Source organism: Nuphar pumila, chromosome 16, assembly GCF_984573655.1.
Source record: "Nuphar pumila chromosome 16, dmNupPumi1.hap1.1, whole genome shotgun sequence".
Taxonomy (NCBI): domain Eukaryota; kingdom Viridiplantae; phylum Streptophyta; class Magnoliopsida; order Nymphaeales; family Nymphaeaceae; genus Nuphar; species Nuphar pumila.
The window spans coordinates 73,406,326-73,419,013 of NC_143264.1; the positions used below are offsets into that span (position 1 = coordinate 73,406,326).

The 12,688-nt window shown below is 42.8% G+C and overlaps 1 pseudogene; it reads left to right on the forward strand.

Moving 5' to 3' along the window:
• Positions 1-755: 755 nt before the first annotated feature.
• Positions 756-2,777, forward strand: LOC149813570 (transcription factor MYC2 pseudogene; annotated as a pseudogene).
• The last annotated feature ends 9,911 nt before the right edge of the window (positions 2,778-12,688 follow it).

Sequence of the window (12,688 nt, forward strand, 5' to 3'; positions counted from 1 at the left end):
ATTTCTTCTCTAGAAAGAGAGAGAGGGTTTTACAGTGTTTTACGGAGAAAGAAGAAGAAGTCTTTGAAGAGTCAACATCATCTTCGACTTTCTGGATGGAGGACATGTTGTCTTTTTTTTGAACTGTTTGTTTTTTCTTTTTTGAATGAAAGACATTTTTGTCATTTTCTCAAACCATCACTTTATGAGAAGAATAGCAAGAAAGGGTACTTAAGTCTTTGCAACAACACCAGAGTCCGATGCAAAGTTATGTCAACATACACGAGAATACGAGCCCCATGTGCTTGTATACGTGGTGCTCATTCAAAGCCCCAAACACAGACGTCAGTGAATCATGGGGGGGGGGGACATACACCACCCTCTCACCCCAGCGGGTCCCACCGGAAGTGAAAACGAAAAGCTTGGAAGGCCGCCGTATGTTAAATCTAAATTCAGCCAAAGAGGATGAAAAAAACAAAAAAACCGTGCACCTTCATCAGATCATACAAATATGCAATGACTCCACCCCATCCCTCCAACGTCTCGTCTCCACCCCATCCCTCCCGCCCCGCCGGATTCCCCTTCACGGCCACCAAAACCGCACTTGGAAGCCGTAAAACTGATTCCCGGTTTACCGGCGGAACTACGCCTCACGTCTCACGTCGCTGTTTCTGCGTTAGGAGTCTCGCCGGGGGGGGGGGGGGGGGGAGAGCGGCACTAAAACCCTAGCTTTCGTGATGGTGGTGTTGGAGGAGGAGAGGGACTGATTGTTTGGAATGGCGGACTACTGGTCGTTTTCGTGGATGGGGCCGCAGCCTGCGCCAGCGGGCTCGACGCCGGCAGCGTCGACGCCGTCGACGAACCTGTGGCTGGACGACTACACCTCGATGCTGGAGTCGTTCATGGCGTCCGACTTCCCGCTGTGCCATCCGACCCCTAGGCCGTCTTCGGACCAGCCAGCCGTGTCCTGCTCGTCGTCTGCGGTGGCGGCAGCACCGGCGCCGGGATCCGTCCGAGTGCCGTTGAACCAGGAGATGCTGCAGCGCCGCCTGCAGTCGCTCATCGACTCGTCGCCCGACAGGTGGACGTACGCGATCTTCTGGCAGCGGTCGGTGGGCGAGTCGGGGGAGTCGCTGCTGGTGTGGGGTGATGGGTACTACCGCAGGGACGAGCCCAAGCGGCCCCCTCGGAACCCCTCCTCGGCGGAGCAGGCACATCGGAAGAAGTTGCTGCGCGAATTCAACTCGCTCATCTCCGGCGTGCGCCCGACGGCCGAAGACATCGGCGTTGTCGACGAGGAGGTCACCGACTCTGAGTGGTTCTACCTCGTCTCCATGACGCAGTCGTTCGACAATGTGAACGGCTACGGCCTCGCCGGGTACACCCTGTGCTCCCACGAGCCGGTCTGGCTCTCCGGCACCGGCTCCCTCGCGGCGTCGTCCTGCGACCGCGTCCGGCAGGCGCACACCCTCGGCTTCCAGACCATCTTCTGCGTCCCCGTCGAGAACGGCGTGGTGGAGCTGGGGTCGACCGAGCTCGTGTCGGCGAATGGGGAGTTCGTGCAGAAGGTGAAGTCAACGTTCGCCTCCGGCGGGTTCGATCCGGCAATCTGGCTCCATGACCATCCGCCGCCGTCCGTCGCCGAGACCAAAGAGGGTGGCGATGCTCAGAAGCCATTTCATAAGAAGAAACCGAGCGCTGGCTCGATCGACAACTCCGAGAGCGAGCTCCAGAGGAAGTTGAACTTGACGGAGTTAGGGTTCCTGGGGGACTCTTCCACCAACGGCACGAAATTCGGGCTTCTCTACCAGCCTAGCAAGGCCGTGTGCAAACCGGAGAGTGTCGAGATACTGAGCTTCGACCCGAGGAGCGGCCGCGGCGGGCGGGACCTTAACTTCTCTGGCTCGAAGGACGCAAAGGTGGCAGACGAGAGGAGGAAGAAGAAGTCGATCAATGGCAATGTGGAAGATGGGATGCTGTCCTTCTCGTCGGCGATCGCCCCCCCGCCCGTGGTGAAGTCAAGGGGGGATTCCGACCTCGAGGTCTCGGCGAGGGAGGCGGAGAGCAGCCGAGTGAACGACGATAACCGGCCGAGGAAGCGGGGCCAGGAGCCGGCCAACGGACTGGAGGAGCCGTTAAACCATGTGGAGGCCGAGCGACAGAGGCGGGAGAAGCTGAACCAGAGATTCTACGCTCTCCGAGCCGTCGTCCCGAATGTGTCTAAGATGGACAAGGCTTCCTTGCTTGGGGACGCCATCGCCTACATCAACGAGCTCCGAGGCAAGTTGCAGGGGCACGAGTCCGACCGGGAGAAGTTGCAGGGCCAGGTCGAGGCGTTGAAGAAGGAATTGGCCGCCCGAGAGTCCCGGCCCGCCAACGGCAGCGGCGCCAGTCGGAAGAAGTTACATGGCTACTCCTCCTCCGACGACGATCCTGATCTTACCATACTGAACCCCGTCAGGTGCCCTGGAGTGGAGATTGAGATCAAGATGCTTGGGTGGGAGGCCATGATTCGGGTGCAATGTGACCGCAGGAACCACCCAGCTGCCCGGTTGATGTCCGCTCTCAAGGAGCTCAATCTAGAGGTGCTTCAAGCGAGCGTATCTGTTGTGAATGACTTGATGATCCAGCAGGCGACGGTGAAGATGTCGGGCCAGGTCTACACGCAGCATCTGCTCAATGACTACCTCCATGCAAAGATGGCAGAGTGAGGAGGTATCTGATCTGATGGTTTGTTCATTTTTTTCATGGAGGGTAACATAATGGAAGAATGGTTTTCTCAAAGTAAAGAATGTGTTATATTTCTTTCACTTGTCTTTACACGTTTTTAATACGTGTGTAGTGTTGGAAATAAAGCAACAAACTAGAGAAGAAGATTGTTCTTTAGAATGAAAAACACACAGAAATGGTGCAAGAGAAGGAGAAGGCTACAAAAGGCTTCAATACATTCCAATGACCTCTCAAAATGAGGATACATGGCTGCTATATATATAGCATTCAAGCCCAACTAGAATTTAATTGCATAATAAATTCCTACCATAGAAAAACTAAAAGACTTACATTTTCAAGGAAAAAAATAAATGAGAGAGGAACCCAAAGAGTTGCATAGAAAACTGCAAATAACCTTAATGTAAAACGAGTTCCCAAAATGAGAAAGGAATACGAAGAGTCTAGCTTATAATTCCAACAAGCCTTAAAGTAAAATGAGTTTCCCAAAAATGAGGAAGGAATACGAAGAGTCTAGCTTATAATTCCAACAACCCCTCTTAAGCTAGACTATAACGACACCTAATTTCTCTCTCAATTTATTGAAAGTTTCATTCTTCAATGCTTTTGTAAAGATATCAGCCACTTGGTCTTGGGTCTTGCAAAACTTGACATTGACATCTCCATCTTTGACCAAGTCTCTAATGAAATGATACTTGATTCAAATATGCTTGCTTTTACCATGAAAAACTGGTTTTTTGGTGAGTGCTATGGCTGAACTATTGTCACAAAACAAAGGAGTGCTTTTATATTGAGGATGCTTTAGCTCATGAAGAATCCACCTTAGCCAAAGAGCTTGACAACTAAAAAGAGCCAATGAAATATACTCACGAAATTGCACCACGAAATTGCTTGCTTCTTCGATGCCCACGAAATTGCACCTGAGCCAATGTGAAAAACGAAACCTGAAGTGCTTTTACTATCATCTCTATTGTCACCCCAATCACTATCACAAAAACCCACCAATTTTGAATCTTCGACACATTTATAATGAATTCCATAATTGATAGTGCCACACACATATCTCAAGATTCTTTTGCCTATGTCCCAATGAGTATTAGAAGGAGATTCCATGAATCTGCTAACCATGCTGACAGCAAACATAAGATCAGGTCTTGTAGCAGTCAAGTACATAAGACTACCAACAAGGCTTCTATAGAGAGTTGCATCGATCTTTCTCTCACCATCATTTTTGCTAAGTTTCAAGCCAACTTCCATGAGAGTATTAAGAGGTGTGACACCCTCCATTCTAAATTTCTTCAATATATTTTCGGCATACCTTTTTGAGATAAAAATATTCCATCTTCAGCTTGCTTTACTTCAATGCCCAGAAAAAAATGGAGAAGCCCCATGTCAGTCATTTCGAATTCGTGCATCATATCCTTCTTAAAATTTTCACACATGGTTGCATTAGTGTCAGTAATTATTAAATCATCAACATATAAGCATATGACTGAGAATTCCCCTTGATTGCTTTCTTTGATGAATAGAGTATGCTCAAAAGGACACCGTTTGAAACCATTCCTCAAGAAGTATCCATCAATGCGACTATACCAAGCCCTTGGCGCTTGTTTCAGCCCATATAAAGCCTTCTTCAATCGACACACTTTGTTTTCTTCACCCTTCTTTACATAACCCGGAGGTTGATCAATATACACTTCTTCTTCAAGGAGACCATTCAAGAATGCTGATTTTACGTCCATTTGAAAGACCTTCTATTTTCTTTGAGCAGCCAAAGCTAACACCATGCGAATTGTTTCAAGGCGAGCCACAGGAGCAAAGACTTCATTAAAATCAACGCCATACCTTTGCTTGTAACCTTTTACCACCAGCCGAGCTTTGCATTTTTCAACTTCTCCATTTGAGTTGCTTTTTTTTATATACCCACTTGACGCCAATAGATTTGTGTCCATTTGGGAGCTCAGTCAACTCCCAAGTATGATTTCTTTCAATGGAGTCCATTTCTTGATTCATAGCAATTCTCCACTTCTCTTCTTGAGATGCTTCTTCATAAGTAATTGGATCGACATTCGCAAATAAAGCAAAATTCACCAAGTCTTCCTCAAGATTTCTTCTTGCTGTTTCATAAATTTCTTGAAGACTTCTTGTCTTCATAGGAGGAGATTCAGAACTCCTTGAAGATGAGGAAGATGGTGATAAATGTGTAGATGGAGAGGAGAGTGAAGTATCTCCATCACCACTTGGTTCATGACTTTCCTCCTTATTAATGAAATGTGAATTTTTATTTTCATTCTCGCCATCCCAATTCCAAGATTCCTCTTCAATGAATTTTACATCTCTACTTATGATAATTTTCTTGGTGATTGGATTGTAAAGCTTATAAGCCTTTGAGCATTCACTGTACCCAACAAGGATACATTTTTCAGATTTATCTTCAAGCTTGCTCCTTCGTTCATCGGGAATATAAGAATAACATATGCTGCCAAATACTTTCAAATGAGCAACACATGGTTTTTGCCCACTCCAAGCTTCTTGAGGAGTTAGGTCTTGAACACTTTTAGTGGGGGCACGATTAAGAAGATAGATAGCACATGCCACTGATTCAGCTCAGAATATGTTACGCATACCTTTAGATTTCAACATACTTCTTGCCATCTCCATGATCGTGCGATTCTTCCTTTTCGCAACGCCGTTTTGTTGAGGTGTGTACCGAGTAATCAACTGATGATGGATGCCCTTCTTTTTCAAGAATTCCTCAAACTCATTGGACATATATTCAGCCCCACGATCAGTACGCAAAGTTTTAATAGAAAGATCACTTTGCTTTTCAACAAATGTCATAAATTGCTTAAAATATTTGAACACCTCAGATTTTTCTTTTAGAAAATAAACCCATGTCTTTCGACTGAAGTCATCAATGAATGTTAAAAAATAACGATTACCTCCAATAGATGTAGTGCGCATAGGGCCACATAGATCAGAATGAACCAACTCAAGTGGTTTTGATGCTCGCCAAGATTTGCTACCAGGGAAAGAGTCTCTGTGATGTTTTCCAAGAACACAACCTTCACAAATTTTGTCTTGCTGATGAATGTTAGGCATGCCTCTGACCATATGTTTTTTGCACATAAGAGATAAAGAACTGAAGTTCAAATGTCCATATCGAAGATGCCACAACCATGATGGATCTTTAATAATAGTATTGAAGCAAGGAAGAGCAGCATTTTGAAATATAAATGGAAACATTTTGTTTTGAGTCATTTTCACCTCGGCTATAAGAGCATTCTTCTTATCCTTAATTTCACATATTTCTCCTTTGAAATGAAGATCATAGCCTTTTAGAATAAGTTGCCCAACACTCAAAAGATTGTGTTTGAGGCCTGGAACATAGAAAACATCGGTGACGTGCTTGCTGCCATGGTTAGTTTTAACAAGAATATCACCACGTCCCTTGACAACAAGCCTATTATCATCACCTGTTCTAACTTCAGTTTGAACCATTTCATTTAAGTCCACAAATAATTTTTTGTTTTCAGTCATGTGGTTACTATAACCACTATCAATATACCATACTTCATCATGTGTTTCTTCTTTGGTATCACAAGCAATAAAGAGAATATCATCATCAAGAATTTCATTTTTCTCATGCATGAAAGTTACCTCCTTTTGGTTTTCTTCTGCCAATCTCTTTCTACAGAACTTTATGGTGTGACAATACTTCTGACAATGAAAGCATTGAACTTGTGAGAGAGAGCGATCACGACCTCGACCTCTACCTTGACCTCTTCCTCGCATAGAATAAGATGAATCACAAGCATCTTCTTTAGTTTCTTGATTTCTACCACTTCCATATCCTCTTCCTCTTCCTCTTCGTCCTCGAGCACCACCACGAATAGAGAATTGTGTCTGAAAAGCTTGTTCGATTGGAGGAGAATCAAATTGCTTTATACGAAGTTCATGAGATTGAAGTGATCCCATTAAACTATCAATGGACAAGGTGGATAAGTCTTTGGATTCTTCTATAGCAACAACAATATGTTAAAACTTGCGAGTTAAGCTCCTCAATATTTTTTCAACAACTCTTTGATCTTCAAGTTTTTCACCATTTACTCGCATTTGATTAACAATGGAGAAAACTCGATTGAAAAAAGCTTCAATCGTTTCAGATTCTTTCATTCTTAAAGAATCAAATTCACTTCTTAGAGTTTGGAGTCTCACCATTTTTACCTTGTTTTCTCCTTTGTATGTTGTATAGAGAGTATCCCATGCTACCTTTGCCGACTCCGCCGAGGATATCCTTTCGAAAATGGCTTCATCAACAGCTTGATAAATATAGAACAAAGCCTTATTGTTCTTCTTCCGGTTTTCCTTCAACTCAGTTTGTTGTCGTTGAGTGATGCCCTCCACATTGTTCATCTCATCGAAGCCACTTTCAACGATGTCCTATAGATCTTGAGAACCAAAGAATGCCTTCATTTGAATACTCCACTTGTTGTAATTTTTCCCAGCAAAGCAAGGAACTTGTGGTTGCACCATATTATTGGAAGCCATCATAGCTCTGATACCACTATGTTGGAAATAAAGCAACAAACTAGAGAAGAAGATTGTTCTCTAGAATGAAAAACACACAGAAATGGTGAAAGAGAAGGAGAAGGCTACAAAAGGCTTCAATACATTCCAATGACCTGTCAAAATGAGAATACATGGCTGCTATATATATAGCATTCAAGCCCAACTAGAATTTAATTACATAATAAATTCCTACCATAGAAAAACTAAAAGTCTATTACATTTTCAAGGAAAAAAATAAATGGGAGAGGAACCCAAAGAGTTGCATAGAAAACTGCAAATAGCCTTAATGTAAAACAAGTTCCTAAAATGAGGGAGGAATACGAAGAGTCTAGCTTATAATTCCAACAAGCCTTAAAGTAAAATGAGTTTCCCAAAAATGAGGGAGGAATACGAAGAGTCTAGCTTATAATTCCAACATGTAACCTTATATTTGAGATAACAGAGTTACATTGTTGTTACACTTGAGATAACAGTAAAAGATATTAACAACATTTGATCTTCTGCACACACGTGCTCTCACCAGCGCACGTTATCGATAACGATAATGGCTTATGCATGATCTTCATCTAACAGTAGCACTTTATCTTTACGTAATATTTTGGTAAACCGGTTACATTCTCTGATTTTTCTCCGATTGTATTTTCTGATTTTTCTCCAGCATATGCGTCGATTGCATTTCCTGATTTTTCTCTAGCATATGTGTTATCGATAACACTGTGTTATGGATGGCATTGTGATCCTTCTCATGACATGTGTTGACCATAATATCTGAGTGTGTGTTAACAACCTGACCCATACTACTGGGAAGCAGATCAGGTCATGCTGAACATGAGCGTTTTTGCTCATGCTGACATCGTGGCCATCCGATTTGCATTTTAAAAAGCTCAAAAGTCAACAAAACCACATGGCTTTCATCCAAAATGCAAACAGACAGCCACGATGTCGGCATGAGCAAAAATGCTCATGTTCAGCATGACCTAATCTGCTTCCATATTACTGATACGCCCTCTTAAATTGAGTTGGGGGAATCCCGCAGACCGAGTTTGGGTCGTAAGCTCAGAAAGGATGGCCGAGTGAGAGGCTTGGTGAAAATATCGGCAACTTGAGATGCAGAAGGAACAAAATGCATAATTAACTTACAGAGAGACACTTTCTCTCGCATAAAATGATAATCAAGTTCAATATACTTAGAGGGATTCTGGAACACAGGATTGATAGTGAGATGAAGGGCCGAGAGATTGTTGCAAAACAGTGTGGATGGATCAAAGAGAAATAACCCAATATCACGCAAGAAGAACAATACCCATGTTAATTTAGCAGCGGCAGAAGCAAGCGCATGGTATTATGCTTTAGTACTTGAGCGGGCTACGGTGGGCTGCTTCTTGGATTTTCATGAAATGCAATTTTCACCTAAATAAATACAAAATCCAGAAGTGGACCGACACGTGGTAGAACATCCTGCCCAATCTGCATCAGAAAAATCATACAAAACGGTAGGGTTGGACAAAATATGAATCCCATGTCCAATAGAGCCCTTGACATACCGAAGAATGCGTTTGATGAGTTGAAAATGGTGGTTCATCGGGGCATGCATGTATTGGCAAACATGATTGACACTATAGGCGATATCAGGCCGAGTGAAGGTAAGATACTGGAGTCTCCCGACCAAGCTTTGATAGTAATAGAGATCAGAGAACAATGTATCGTCCGTTAAAGTGGAAGGTTTTTCGACCATAGGCATGGAAATAGGCTTGCAATGAGTCATAGTAGCCTGATCGAGTATGTCTAGAGCATACCAGGATTGATCTAGAAAAATACCGCCCAAAAAATGTTGAACTTGGATGCTAAGAAAATGATGTAGATCTCTAAGGTCTTTCATGGTGAACTCAGAGCTTAACCACTGGATGAAGTCAGATAAAAAAGTGGGATGACTGTTGGTGACGATGATGTGGTCAACGTAGAGGAGAAGCAAAATGGTCCCTCGAGTATGATGACAAACAAACAAGGAGGAATCAACGATACTGCAATAAAACCCCAGACACAGGAGGTAGTTACTGAATCGATCAAACCATGTGCACGAGGATTGCTTCAGCCTGTATAACATGTGTTTAAGTTCGCACACGTGATGAGGCTTGGTAGGATCTTCAAAACCTGGCGGCCACTGCATGTACACGGGGTCAGTAAGTCATGTAAGAATGCATTTTTGACGTCAAGTTCATGGATGGTCCATGCACGAGAGACAACTATTGACAGGATAACTCGAATGGTTGTCAGTTTGATCATGGGGGAGAAGGTTTCTAAAAAATCAATGTCGGCAACTTGGTTGAAACCTTTTGCAATAAGACGTGTTTTGAGTCGTTCAAGGGAACCATCAACACGAAGCTTTGTTTTGAACACCCATTTGTAGCCAACAACGTTCATGTGGGGGCAATGAGGGAACGAGTTCCCAAGTCTCTGTTTGGTGAAGAGCACACATCTCCTCTGTCATAGCTTCAAACCAGCTAGGGTGCTTGAGGTAGGCCTTGACGGACTCGGGTTTAGGAGGAATGGTAAGATTGGCCAGCATGAGATATTTGGGGTTGGGTTTGAACACACCTACCTGCGATCGGGCGGTCATGGCATGAGTAGCACAGACAACTGGCCAACATGAGATATTTGGGGTTGGGTTTGAACACACCTACCTGCGATCGAGCGGTCATGGCATGAGTAGCACAGACAACTGCAGCTGGCGGGCTGGTAACAGTTTGATCATGGCCAAGCTCAGACTGCTGCTGGTCGGCTAGTCCTTCATGATCCGGTGGAAGGGTTTCGACCTCGGCATTGGGAGGCTCATCCATGTTAGGAGGCTGATCTGGTTCGACATCGTCATACAATGTTTGCCTTGGAACATCATGTTGTGACACATTGGTGGATGGAGGATCGGTAGTCCCTGGAAACCAAGAGGAAAGTTCTGTCAATTTATGCAATGGTAAATATTTAATAGAGTCAGACTTAGAATCCTAGAATGACAGGACGTTCTCATCAAATATCACATGTCATGATATGTAAACATGCCCTGAAGAAACATGCAAGCAGTGATAACCCTTGTATTGCTGACTATAACCAATGAAAACACATGGCAAAGGATCATGGATCAAGTTTGTTTTAGGAATAGTCCCATAGATACGAGAAACATCTGCAACCAAATATTCTCATATATCCATAATCTGGTATCTTAATGAATAATATCTCAAATGGTGATTTTATTTGCAAACGTCGGCTAGGAATTCTGTTAATTATCTAAACAACAGTTTTGAAGGCTTTAATCTAATACTTTTGTTGTATGTTGGCTTGAAACATCATTGAGAGGCCAAACTCAGTGATATTTGCATGTTTGGGCTCTGCCCGACCATTTTGTTTTGGTGTGGCAGGATATGAGATACTATGATGTATCCCATGCTCTTGTAAATTCTTTGTCATTTTTTGGTTAACAAATTCTCTGCCACCGTCAGATTGAAAAATTTTGATCTCTTTATCGAATTGCGTCTTAACCATTTTTCTAAAATCATCAAAGCAATCCACGAAATCTGATTTTTGTTTAAGTGGATAAATCCAAGAGAATCGAGAGTGATCATCTATCAAAACTACATAGTATTGAAACCCTTAGTTTGATCTTATGGGTGCAGGTCCCCACAGATCACAATGGATCTTATTGAAAGCATGTTTACAAGAAAAATTAGAGTCGAAGAATGGAAGTTTACATGCCTTGGCCATGGTGCAACTAGGATAAATGCCTTTAGACTTATTGGAGAAACTAGAACTATTAGTTATCAATTTGTTTTTCTTCAAAAAATGAACGACATCCATGTGAGAATGGCCAAGATTTTGGTGCCAATGTTTATCGCTAAAAAACCCAAAACTGAGTGGAGAACACTTCTTGAGATCATGGTTCCAATATGTATAAGTCCTCGCTCCTACACTCTTTTGTGATCACTGATTGTGTGTTCCTGTCCTTTATCAAAAAACCATCTACAGAGAATTCAACAATTAGTGGCTATTCTTCTGTCAACTGACTGATTGAAATCAAATTTTGTTTTATTTTAGGAACTACCAACACATTTTCTAACCATAATTCCCTTTTACCAAGTTTGATATTTGTTGAACCAATGTGGGATATGGACAACTTATTACCTTTTTCGACCATGATTTTCTCTGGTTCCTCATATTCAACAAGATTTTGGAGTTTACCTGGATCAGTTGTCATATAAGAAGACGCACCAGTATCAGGGAACCATGCATGATCATTCTAATTTTCATAAATACCCATGGTTGCCAGGGCTTGGGGAACATCTTCTGCCTGATAGGTTTGGTTGAACCGGTGCCAACATTTTAGTGCAGTATGGTTGGGCTTGGAGCAGATCTGGCATATAACACCCTTCTCCTTTGGGGATCCTCTGTACGCTCCATGTGATTGATTGTTATTGGCGTGAGTATCCTGTTGATGAGATATTGTTGAATTGTTATTTTTGTTGAAACCAGCTCCTTGGCTTGAGGCTTATTGCCCAAATTGAGCAAATCCACTTCCTTTCGAAGAGAACCTTTTGTTTGGTCCTGCTTTTCCTTATCTCTGCCCAAAGAAGGCAACATTATTGTTTGTGGCCTCTGAGGGCTCGACAGTAGCATGAAAATTTCTCATGGTTTTGTGACTTTGAAGTAGTGGGATGATCTCCCTATATGATGGAGTAGGTGGCTTCAGCATAGCGGTGACAAATGACTCGTAACCTGATCCGAGTCTATTTAGAAGATTGAAAACCTTTGTTTGGTCATTGACCAGTTTTCCAATCGCTGCCAACTCATCCCAGATGTTTTTAAAACCTCTAATATATTCGATGATGGATGTGTGTGATCATCGCAAAATTTTTCTCCTCTTGGTTTCTCTCTCTTCCTTCTATTTTCCTTTCCAGCCTCTATTTTCCCTTTTTGAAGGGGAAAATCAAAGACAGAAAAAAAAGAAGAGAGAGAGGTCTCACTTGACCTTAATTTTGAAAAGATTTAAAAGATTACTCGCCTGCATTTTTGAAATACTTGCGGAAAAATTGGGAGACGGGGCTCGCTTGTCGGTACGAGGTTCGACCGTTCCTGGCGCCTTTACCAGGGGTAATCAAACCAAAGATCAAATTTATGACTTTTGCTTTGCTAAAATATTATCTAAGAATTTATTCTAAGTCTAGGAATGCACAAAGAATCATGCTTGTGCAAGGCAAATGCAGAAAAATGTATGCTTTTGAGAAAACAGTTTAGAAATTTGGGACTTTCCAAGTGATTCTGAAAATTTGATAATGGAGTGAAGAAATGATTCAAAAAGAATTGAAATTGATGTGAAAACGTTAGAGTTTGAATCTAACTCGGAATTTAAAATAGACTCAGAATA